The sequence below is a fragment of the Pongo abelii genome, chromosome 9, assembly GCF_028885655.2.
Source record: "Pongo abelii isolate AG06213 chromosome 9, NHGRI_mPonAbe1-v2.0_pri, whole genome shotgun sequence".
NCBI lineage: Eukaryota > Metazoa > Chordata > Mammalia > Primates > Hominidae > Pongo > Pongo abelii.
Genome location: NC_071994.2, coordinates 64151769 through 64162371, shown reverse-complemented (window position 1 = coordinate 64162371; position 10603 = coordinate 64151769). Strand labels below are relative to the sequence as shown.

The 10603-nt window shown below is 43.9% G+C and overlaps 1 long non-coding RNA gene across 2 annotated transcripts; it reads right to left on the bottom strand.

The window, feature by feature from the left end:
* Positions 1-2937: 2937 nt before the first annotated feature.
* On the bottom strand, positions 2938-10513 carry LOC129048681 (uncharacterized). Of its 2 annotated transcripts, none has more exons than XR_008511220.1 (3): positions 8081-10513; positions 6396-6695; positions 2938-3154 (listed from the first exon to the last, which is right to left on the bottom strand). It is a non-coding gene; the product is annotated as an uncharacterized LOC129048681 (long non-coding RNA). The 2 variants fall into 2 exon arrangements; XR_008511221.2 differs by lacking the exon at positions 8081-10513 and adding an exon at positions 7394-8046.
* Between the last annotated feature and the right edge of the window lie 90 nt (positions 10514-10603).

The window sequence follows — 10603 nt, the reverse complement described above, 5'->3', positions numbered from 1 at the left end:
GTCACTGTTTAAATTCTAAATAGAGTGCATACAAGAGACAAAAATCACATGTGGTCAAAATTATTCCTCAACATCATTTACAGACTACAAATAGAGAAGACATTGTTGTGCATTTACAACCCTGGACAGTAATTCTTATGGCCATTGGAAGTGTAAGACGATCGAGTGATAAGCAAAAAAAAAAAAGGAACAAAACTAAAGTCTACTGAAAGATGTCTGCTTTCAAAGTATTTTGCCTCTGAGATAACTCCTAAATCCCCAGCCATAGTTATTCTTATTCTTCACACATTCCTAGTAGGGAATGGGGACTGAGTAGAAAATAATAACAGCAGGCACTCTTCTAACTGCCTTATATTAGTTCATGAAATCTTTACTACAATAGGAAACATTATCCCTATTTTACAGAAGAGTAAACTGAGGCACACAGAGCTGGTGGAAATTATCTGAGGTTTCTCACTAGAATACTCAGTGAGACCGTGTTCAGGAGTGGGTAGCTGACAGGACTAACATCCTACAGGAATGGCATAAAGACTATTTTAAAATGAAGATATTTGAAATACGGAAGATGCAGAAAGAAGCCTTTTCTGAGCTTCCCTTATCTGACTAAAGGCAGAGCTCCTTGAAAATGAAATTGCCATAAATCCCCTCTCCAGGAGAGCTGACAGCCAAGGAGACAAGGGAGAGAAATTGCATAAATACACATTATCACCAATTGTCATACCCTCCATTTATCTCCACTGAAAGTTCATTTATCCTCTCACAGAAGCCCTTTCTCCCCACCCCCTTTCCCCAGTGAAGCTGGTATATAAACCTTTATTCCTCACTGCTTGGCCATCAATGCTCCCACATGCATGTGGATTTAAAAGAAAGCTTTTTTCCCAACAAGGTGAATGGATTACTTGTGAAAGAAATGCAGGATTTCAATAAATGTAACTGAGAGGACCAGGTGTGGTGGCTCATGCCCGTAATCCCAGCACTTTGGGATGCTGAGGTGGATGGACTGCTTGAACCCTGGAGTTATTGAGACCAGCCTGGGCAACATGGAGAAACCCATCTCTACAAAATATATAAAAAGTAGGCAGTGTGGTCCCAGCTACACAGGAGGCTGAGACATGAGAATTGCTTGAACCTGGAAGGTGGAAAATGTAGTGAGCAGAGATAGCACCACTGCACTCCAGCCTGGGCAACAGAGTGGGACTCTGAAAAAAAGAAAGAAAAAGAGAAAGAGAGAGAGAGAGAGAGTACTCCAGCCTGGGCAACAGAGTGAGACCCTAAGAAAGAAAGAAAAGAAAAAGAGAAAGAGAAAGAAGAAAGAAAGAAAAGAAAAAAAGAAAGAAAGAAAGAAAGAAAAGAAAAGAAAAGAAGGAGGAGGAGGATAGGAAGGAAGGGAGAAAGGAAGAAAGAGAAAGAAAGAAAGAAAGAAAGAAAAGAAAGAAAAAGAAAAAGAAAGGAAGGAAGGAAGAAAGAAAGAAAGAGAGAGAGAAAGAAAGAAACTAAGAGATGTTTGGATGGAAGCCATGTGAACAAAGGAATAGAGGAAGGGAAATACAGGGCAGGTTCGGGGAATGTTCTGCTGTGACTGGAGCAAAGGGTGAACGGAAATCCAGTATAGGAAGCTAAGGCAGGATAACCAAATTAGAGCCAACTTGTGGGAGAGTCTTAGAACTTGAGATTTGGGAGGATCCCTAACCCACCTTCTTCATTAGAGCAATAGAAGAGAAAGAAGACCAGTGTCTTGGAGAGTATCAATGGCTGGTCAATACCAAAAGGCAAGTAAAAGGCAAAGATGGAAGCTAAAGCTCCTGACTCTGAACTCCCTCCCCAGTTTCTTCTTCGCTGCAGCGTGCTGCCTCCTTTGAGATGGATATGGGAGGCAGGTGGAGTTGGTGAGGGGACAGAGCTCTCCTGTGTGTTGCCCAGCCTCATTGCCTGCTTTCCTTCTCCGGACACAGTGTAATATCAGTGTTGGCTCCAAACAGCCAGGAGTGGCCAACATGACACATACCCCTCTGTCCCTATCCTGTGCTGTCAGGCACCTTGTATACAGGCTGTTCCCAAGAGCAGACCAGGAGTGAAGTGGGGCAAGGGGCCCCATTCTTCTCAGCCCAACCAGCACTGGCCATTTCCTCTCCTGGCATGATTTTAGGATTTCCCATTCTCCTCCCTACTTCATTTCCTGCTCAAAGTAGATTTTTTTCCTAGGTCAACTCAGCTGCTCTCTAATTCGGGCAAAACTAGAGATGCAGAGAAAAATGAGAACAGGTTGGGGTTATTTTGGCCTATTGTTCCACACTACAGAGACGTTAGATAATGACCTGATCCTGTACCTCTCCCACTCTGCCCCTATCCCACGACCCTGGAAGGCATTGTTTGTGAGTTTTGTTTACATTGTTCAGAGGTTCTCTTAATCAAGTTCAAATTTAAACTTTGATGAAAAAGACAGGTGCAGGCAGCTCTGTGGCTCTCAGTTATTGACCACTCTGTGCAAAAGCCCACACCATGCACACACGTCTTTGCGCTGTCCACCATTTGTCCCCCACTTCCTCTTCCTCCCTGTTTGTCTTCCCCACTATTAATCCTTTGCTCCTATCCAGCTGGTCTCTGGATTATTCCCTGAACTTGCCTTGTGTTTTTCCACCTAAAAGCCTTTGTCCCCACCACCTGTCCCCATAAAATGTCCTCCCCACTTTTTTCCATCCAGCCAGATCAGATTCATTTCACCCTCATTCAATGCCAACTGTTAGTTGGCACTGGGCCAGCACATGTTATCTCATCCTGCAAGGCCTAGCATACATTTATTCTTATCTGGGAAGCTTTCTGGGGCTACCCCAACTGGAAGTGACTACTTCCTCCTTTCTCTCACACTTATTGTCTGTACTGCTCATTTGGTGCTTAATACATCCTAGTACTTTACAATTAATCATTCACTTATTCATTCATTTAACAAGTATTTACTGAGTGATTATTATTTTGCAGACACTGTGGTAGATGCTGGAGAGATGCAGATGAAGGAGACACCCTGGTTGTCCCCTAGAAACTCACTCTAGTGGTCAAAATTGGCACATCAGAAGCCGCTTGTTACAAAATGATGAGTACAGGTCACACTTCAGAAGTCCAGCAGTGGGGCTCCGTGATGAATGAGTAAAAAGTGGCTCTGTGAAGGTGGAGAGGAAGCACATTTTCAGGAGGTAGAGGAAGAGCAGGTGCCCAGAGCCGAGGAGCATTGGAATAGGGTCACAAGCAGCACTTGCTGCTGGACCAGAGAATGTTGCCAAAGTATAGAATGTGCAAGATATCATTGGAGGACATGGAGTTCCAGGCTTAGAGCTTGGCTTCATTCTGAGAGGCATGTTGTGCCATTGAGGGTTTTAAGCAAGGGATTGATTCAAGCTTTGTGGTTTAAGATCACTCTGGCTACATTGTGAAGGGTGGAGAAAACCAGGGAGAGATTTGAGGTAGGAAATTGTTAGGAGGCTATGGCAATAACCCAAGGCAAGAGACATGAAGGTGGTAATCTCTGCCTGAGAAATGAAGAGACTCGATTTGAGAAATATACAGGATGTATAAAATCATACCCCAGTCACAGCTCTGGAGGCCCTCACAACCGAAAAGTGTGCATAAGTACAATGCAATGTATGGAACCTGTCATGGATTAAAAAAGTGCTACCAGAGCACAGGAGAGATGGCAGATGACATTGTCTAAGAAATGTGGACCATGTCATGGACTTGTCTTTCCTATAACATGGCTATTTATGCACATGTGTCAGATCTCTTCTCCTAGATTTTAGGCTCACTAAAGGCAGGGGACATGGAAAAGCTAAAGGACATCAGCTCTTGTCACAAGCAAGGCCTCTGCTCTCCACATTGTGGGTAGGGGTGTCCCAGGGAACTCTGTTTGTAGCAGGCAGGTCAGGAGTTTCTGCAGCAAGGGCAGGGCAGGGAAAAAGCATTAAGACATGCTATGAACAGGCCACAAGGGTGATGCCCAGAGCACAAAACTGGAGCCAGGCTAGGCTAAGTTCACATTTCTGCTCCGCTGTCAGCCAGCTATGTGACCTTGGGCAAATAACTTAAACTCTCATAGTCTCAGCTCCTTTGTTTATAAAATGAGTACCCCCTCACTGAGTCAATTTCAGTATTATGTGAAAAATAAATGGAAATCCCTAGGCATGTACCTAGTACCTCTAGAGTACTCTTTGTTATAGATGTAGGTATCACTGATGTTGGCATCTCTTTTCTTATCTCTTCTCCTCACTAATCTGGGAGATCCCTGAGTGCAGCAGGGACTACGTCTTACTCATATTTTACCCTCATTTTCTGCCACAGTATTTGCCACACAGTAGCTGCTCAATCAATGTTTGTTGAATGAGTTCATATGAGCACTTACAATGTTACTTCTGAGCCCAGTAAAATTCCTTAATTTAGAATCACTGCCTACCCCTGAGATAGCACAGAAAGGAAACAAGTTTGACAAAGACATTGTTCCTGCCCTCAAGGGGCAGAGATAATTTAAATCAAAGAAAAACTTTAGGTTCTTCAAGACGCTGTCCTGTATGTTGTTCTCTGCCCACCTCATCTCTTCTCTTTCCTTTCCGCACTGTGGTTATCTCATTCATTCATAAGACTTAAATCTATAGTTGATGACTTTCCAATGTATGTCTCCCACAGTGACCTCTCTCTGATCTAGATCAATATATCCAGCTGCCTATTTGACATTGCAAGTAGATTGACATTATCTACTTGCAATCTAATGTCTTAAATTGCACCTTGGACATTTCCACCTAGACTTGCTACTCCTCCAGCATGGCTTTTTTCACTGGGAGGCAGGTTCATCCACCAGATGAATGGTCCAAGCCATTCATCTGGGAGTAATCTTTAACATCTACCTCTCCCTTATGTCTACATCCGATAAAATTTCAGGCTCCCAAAATAGATCTAGATCTAGGTTCCCTCCTCTTCTCCCGACTCCCACTGCCACCACCATCTCTCATGTGGAGATCATATGACCTCCTCTTGGTAGCCTCATTTTTACTCTTGCTTCTCTTTTTAGATAGTAGCCATAGAAGTATTTAAAACCATTATTCAGACCATAGTACTGATTTAAAGGCCTTTAATGGTTTATCTTACAGTTGGGAGGAAATTCGAAATGCTTACCACGACCTGCTGGCCCCTTGTGATTGGACTTCCTGCCACTCTTTTGCCTCCTCTCACTCCACTCTGCTTCTTCACTGTTTCAGCTATGCTAGCCTCATTGCAGTTCTTCAGACACCCCATCCTCTTCTGGCCTTGTGGGTTTTGCAACCCCTGGTTTTCAGAGAAGGCCCTTGGCCCATCTCTTCTCTTAGGTAACTGACAACTCACTGATCCATTAAGTCTCAGTTGAAATGTTCATTCCTCTGGAAGGCCTTTCCTGGTCTCCCTTTCTAAACTAGATCCTTCTTTAAAGTACACATTCGAATTTTTTTATCCCTTGTTCCTTTATCATACTTACCACAATTTGTATATGTATACTTTTTTGTGCAACTATTTTGTTCAGCATCTCTGCCTTCATTCTTACCCCAACATGTGCACACACATACACACCCAACTCTGTTGTTTACCATTGCATCTCCAGAGCCTAGCATAGAGCTTGGTCCATAGAACACAGTAGGTCTTTGTTGAATTAATATGTTCAAGGCTGTGAGGAAGAGACAAACTGGGGCTGGGAGAATTCAAAGGAGTTGAACCACCTCTGAATGGTGGTTCAGGCAAGGCTTCAAGGATAATAAAGCATTTGGTGAAAGATTTGAAAATTGGGTGGAATGAAAAAGGCAGAGAGGAGTGGCGCTGAAGGAGTGGGTGGAGGGAGGGGCTTTCCAGGTAGCTGGACAACCTGGCTGGAGAAAGCTGGGTGGTGTCTGAAAAACGATGAGTAACTGGGGTGTCTGGAATACAGGGCTTGTGAAGGGAAGAGGGCCAGAAAGGGCCTTACAAAAAGTAGCTTTTGGACCTATTCTTGAATCTCCAGGAGGTGATGATAGCAGGAGGAAGCAGACAAATCCCTAGGCAGATATTTCCCCAGTGAAACCTGACCTTCAAACCAAAGACAGTTTAAAGCTTGAAAGCCAAGCTACTAGTCTCAGATAAATCCACAGACCAGAAAAGAACCTCTCTTCCCATTTGGCACACATTCCTCTGATTGATTCCCACCCATCACCTATTTTACAAGTACCTATCCTTCCCTAATTGGTTTTTTACACTGTTGTGCCCATCTTTGGGTGGTGCCTTAGTTTTAGCCTTTTTTGCATACTCACAAACCAATCAGCATGCACACCCACATTCTGAGCCCATAAAAGCCCTGGACTCAGCCACACTTCAGGGGGACTACTCACCTTTGGGTTGGGGAGACTACCCACCTAGAGTCCCCTTTCTGCTAAGAGCTGTTCCGTCACTCAATAAAACTCTTCTCCACCCTTCTCACTCTCTGGTTGTCCAAATAATCTCACTCTTCTTGGATATGGTACAAGAACTTGGGAGCTGCTGGATGGCAGGTGCCAAAGGAGCTGCTGTAACACTGTAGCCGTCCACCAACACTAGGCAGCCACCCCCAGCAATGGGAAGCAACAGGAGGGCTGGAGCCATGGGGTACCTCCTGTGGTGAGCCCAGATCCGAGTGGGGCCCAGGCAGGGACAATGCAGGCTGCAGAGGTCTCTGTCTGGTGAAGGGGCACCAAGAAAAAAAAAAAAATCCTGCATCAGTGATAGGTGGCCAAGAGGCTTCCCTGAACAAAGTGACTCTTCTCTTCCTAGAGTGTAGGTACCTGGTATATTTCACAAGCATATGTTTCCTTTAATAAGCTCCCACCCATGAGTTAGGGGACAATATACCCAATACTTTTCAACCTCTTCTGCCTCCTGTCCCACCCCTGCCCCAGGCACCTGGCTGGAAGGCTTGAGCCATTCCTACTAGAATTGGAAATGGAGTGCTTCTGCTTCTGTCATGTCAATGGTTTAGTCTAGTTCCACATTAGAAAACTTGGGAATGTGGACAATTTATAGGGAAAAAGAAATTAGGACAGAGTTCAAATAATTCCTCCATAGGCATTTGACTCATACCTGAATCATGTCCAGGTGTGGACCCTTTTGATTCACTGAGGCCACTAAAAAAATTCTTTCAGCTACACACATGACTTTCTGAGCCTGTGATCCTCTGTTGGAAACACATACAGGCTCCTCTATTCAATAGATTACAGTTTTAGCCTGACATGGTGGCTCACACCTATAATCCTAGCACTTTGGGAGGCCGAGGCAGGCAGATCACTTGAGGTCAGGAGTTCGAGACCAGCCTGGCCAACGTAGTGCAACCCCATCTCTACTAAAAATACAAAAATTGGCTGGGTGTGGTGGCACACACCTGTAATCCCAGCTACTCAGGAGGCTGAGACAGGAGAATCGCTTGAACCTGGGAGGCAGAGGTTGAAGTGAGCTGAGATCATGCTATTGCACTCCAGTCTGGGCAACAGAGTTAGAGTCCATATCTCAAAACACAAAATAAATAAATAGATTACAGTTTTAAAGGGAGTGCTTATCATCCACTCTGTCAGGTGCTTTCCATGAGTTACTTCATTAGTCCTCATACCCACCTCATATTCACTCATCAGGGAAGCAATCAGATTATCTTCTAGATAAGAAAACTGAAGCTCAAAGAGATGAAGTAATTTGCCCAAGAGGTGAAGGCTGCTTTTGCATTGAGGTCTGTCTGGCCTAAAGCCTATACTTTCAGCAATTCTGCTATGTGACTTTTTCAAAGACAAGACATAGTGACTGGGTTTGGGGGAGCCATTAAGATCACTTAAAAAAAAAAAAAGCTTTACTTTAAAGTAATTATAAATTCACAGAAAGTTGCAAAAAAAAAAAAAAGTAGCCTTCATTCAATATCCCCAGTGGTAATATATTGCATAACTACAGCACAACATCAAAACTAGGGAATTGACATTGGTACAATCCAGAGTTTATTTAGATTTTGCCAGATTTACTATGAGAGTATTAGGGTTACTTTTAAAGTCAAATGAAGTTGGGAAGGGACGGGACAAGAATTCACCTTTTGCAAGGTCCTTTGGAGTCCCGACTCCCCTGAATACTTTCACCCAAAGTCCTGGGTTACTTGAAACAGCAGCTCTGAAGAAGGAATGAATCAACAGATACAGAAATGTCCATTTTTGCTGTTATAGGCCGCAGGAAATGGTATATTCTCAAAGGAACTCATAGAATTTGTGTTTTTTAAATAGAGAGTGACCTGGTGAGAGTGCCTGAGTCTGCTTGTCTGGAGGCCTCTCAAATCCCTTGGGGCTACCTGAGGCCTGGCTCAGCCAAAATGCCTCTCTGCCCCCATTGTCTGTCTCCTGGCAGCTGGAGATAAGCGATAAGCCTGAGAGATGAAGCAGGATTGGAGTCTGAATCACTGCTTACCCATCAGGAGATTTGAGGCTGTGAACCTGTCTGAATCACTGGCAGCCAACCAGGACAGTTTTATCTGGAAAAACTCTCCCCAGGACAGCCCCAGCCTGACTGAGGGAACAATGGCGGGAAATGGAGGCTCAGGCTTGGGTGTTAGGGCCCTGCCACCCACACTGCTTTGCACTGTTATTCCTGGCCAACGCAGAGATTTGCTGTCGCTCAGAGAGACACTGTGGGAAGAGGTGCAAATGAGGCTTGGAAATTAAAAGGAAGTGGTATGATGACAAAGAAAGTGATAGATTGTTTTCCCAGCTTTAGAGATTTAATTATGAAAGATTCTGAGAACAGCCTCCCTGGATGTATAATGGTTGTTATCCCAGTAACTATGACAGTTCCTTGACCACCAGGCCAAATGTTGAAGCCTCTTGGGGCTTAATTTTCTTGCCAAGATATTTCACTTCTGGATTTTAGAGATCCTGAAACACATGAGAAATTAGACCTCACAGTTAAGTAGACAAACATACATCACCCTTTGGTGTGGTCTTGGTCTTTGGCCCCTTTCCTTCTGTCACATAAATCTAGTTAGTCATCTTTAACCCTGGGACAGTGGTGTGGGGGCAGAAAAAGTGTGATACCTTTCCTTCCCATCGTAAGGGCCATGGCCGATGCTCCTATGACAAAAAAACAGGTTAACAAGAGAAAAGTGTGACAGATTTGCTTAATCGAAGTTTTGTGTGATACAAGAGGATTCAGAAATGAAGACTCAAAGGCACCATACCTTGGGGTATCATGTTCTGAGCCCCGACAGTAGGCAATCTGCTTAGATTGACAGTTTGTTCTTAGTGTGCTCAGATTGGTTTCTAGAAATGACTCGTTGTTTTACCAAATGTTCAAAAGCTCTCAGTTATGGTTGTGTTCCCCCAAAATTCATAGTTGAAGCCCTAAGCCCCAGTGCCTTACAATGCAACCTTATTTGGAAATAGGGTCAGTGCAGATGTAAGCACTCAAGATGAAGTCGTACTGGAGTAGGGTGGACCCCAATCCAATATGACTACTATCTTTATAAAAAGAGGGAATTTGGACACAAACACACACACACACAAACGGACAGTGTTATGTGAAAATGAAGGCTGAGTTCAGGGTGACGCTTCTACAAGCCAAAGAATGTCAAAGACTGCCAGAAAACCACCAGAAGCTAGGAGAGGGGCAACCCTGCTGACACCTTGATCTCAGACTTCTTGACTCCAGAACTGTGAGACAATAAACTTCTGTTGTTGAAACCACCCAGCTTGGTACTTTGTTAGGGACTTAATAGAATATCTTAAAATTTTTGTTTCAGAATCTTTCTCAGAATTGATTGCAAGACCACTGGTCTACTCTCTGTGAAATCCACCTCCTTTTCACTTTTAATTATATGGATCTTACCACATTTATTATCCCAAGATTTTTCCTTTCTCAGTAATTCCTATAAGCAAGATCAAAACAACAAAAAATCAGTAAAATGTTTTCAAGCAATTGTGCTCAAATTAGTGCCAATTTCCTCTTTCTGAAAAACAAAAGCAAAAACAAAACAGAACTAAAGCCTGGCTGCACCCAACCTTTCTGACTGGCTCTTAGTTCAAATGGATGAGTAAATTGATGATGGCAAAATACTACCATGTTTTCAGCAGACACATTGCACCTGAATTGGGGATAAATGGCTTCTTTTTCTCAGAACTTGGGTGCATGAACAAGGGGGAGCCACACTAGAAACACTGCAGAACAACTGTTGCTGGCAGAAAGAGGACCTGAGAAAATGAAAGAAGCTAGATCGGATGTGGTGGCTCACATCTGTAATCCCAGCACTTTGGGAGGCCGAGGTGGATAGATCACTTGAAGTCTGGAGTTTGAGACCTGCCTGGCCAACGTGGTGAAACCCCATTTCTGCTAAAAATACAAAAATTAGCTGGGTGTGGTGGCACATTCCTGTAATCCCAGCTACTCAGGAGGCTGAGGCAGGAGAACTGCTTGAACCTGGGAGGCAGAGGTTGCAGTGAGCTGAGATCGTGCCATTGTACTCCAGCCTCGGCAATGAGAGCGAAACTCTGTCTCAAAAAAAAAAAAAGACAATGAAAGAAGCTGTGTAAATAGGACCCACAGCCCTGTTGGAGGGAGGGACCCTCCTGAT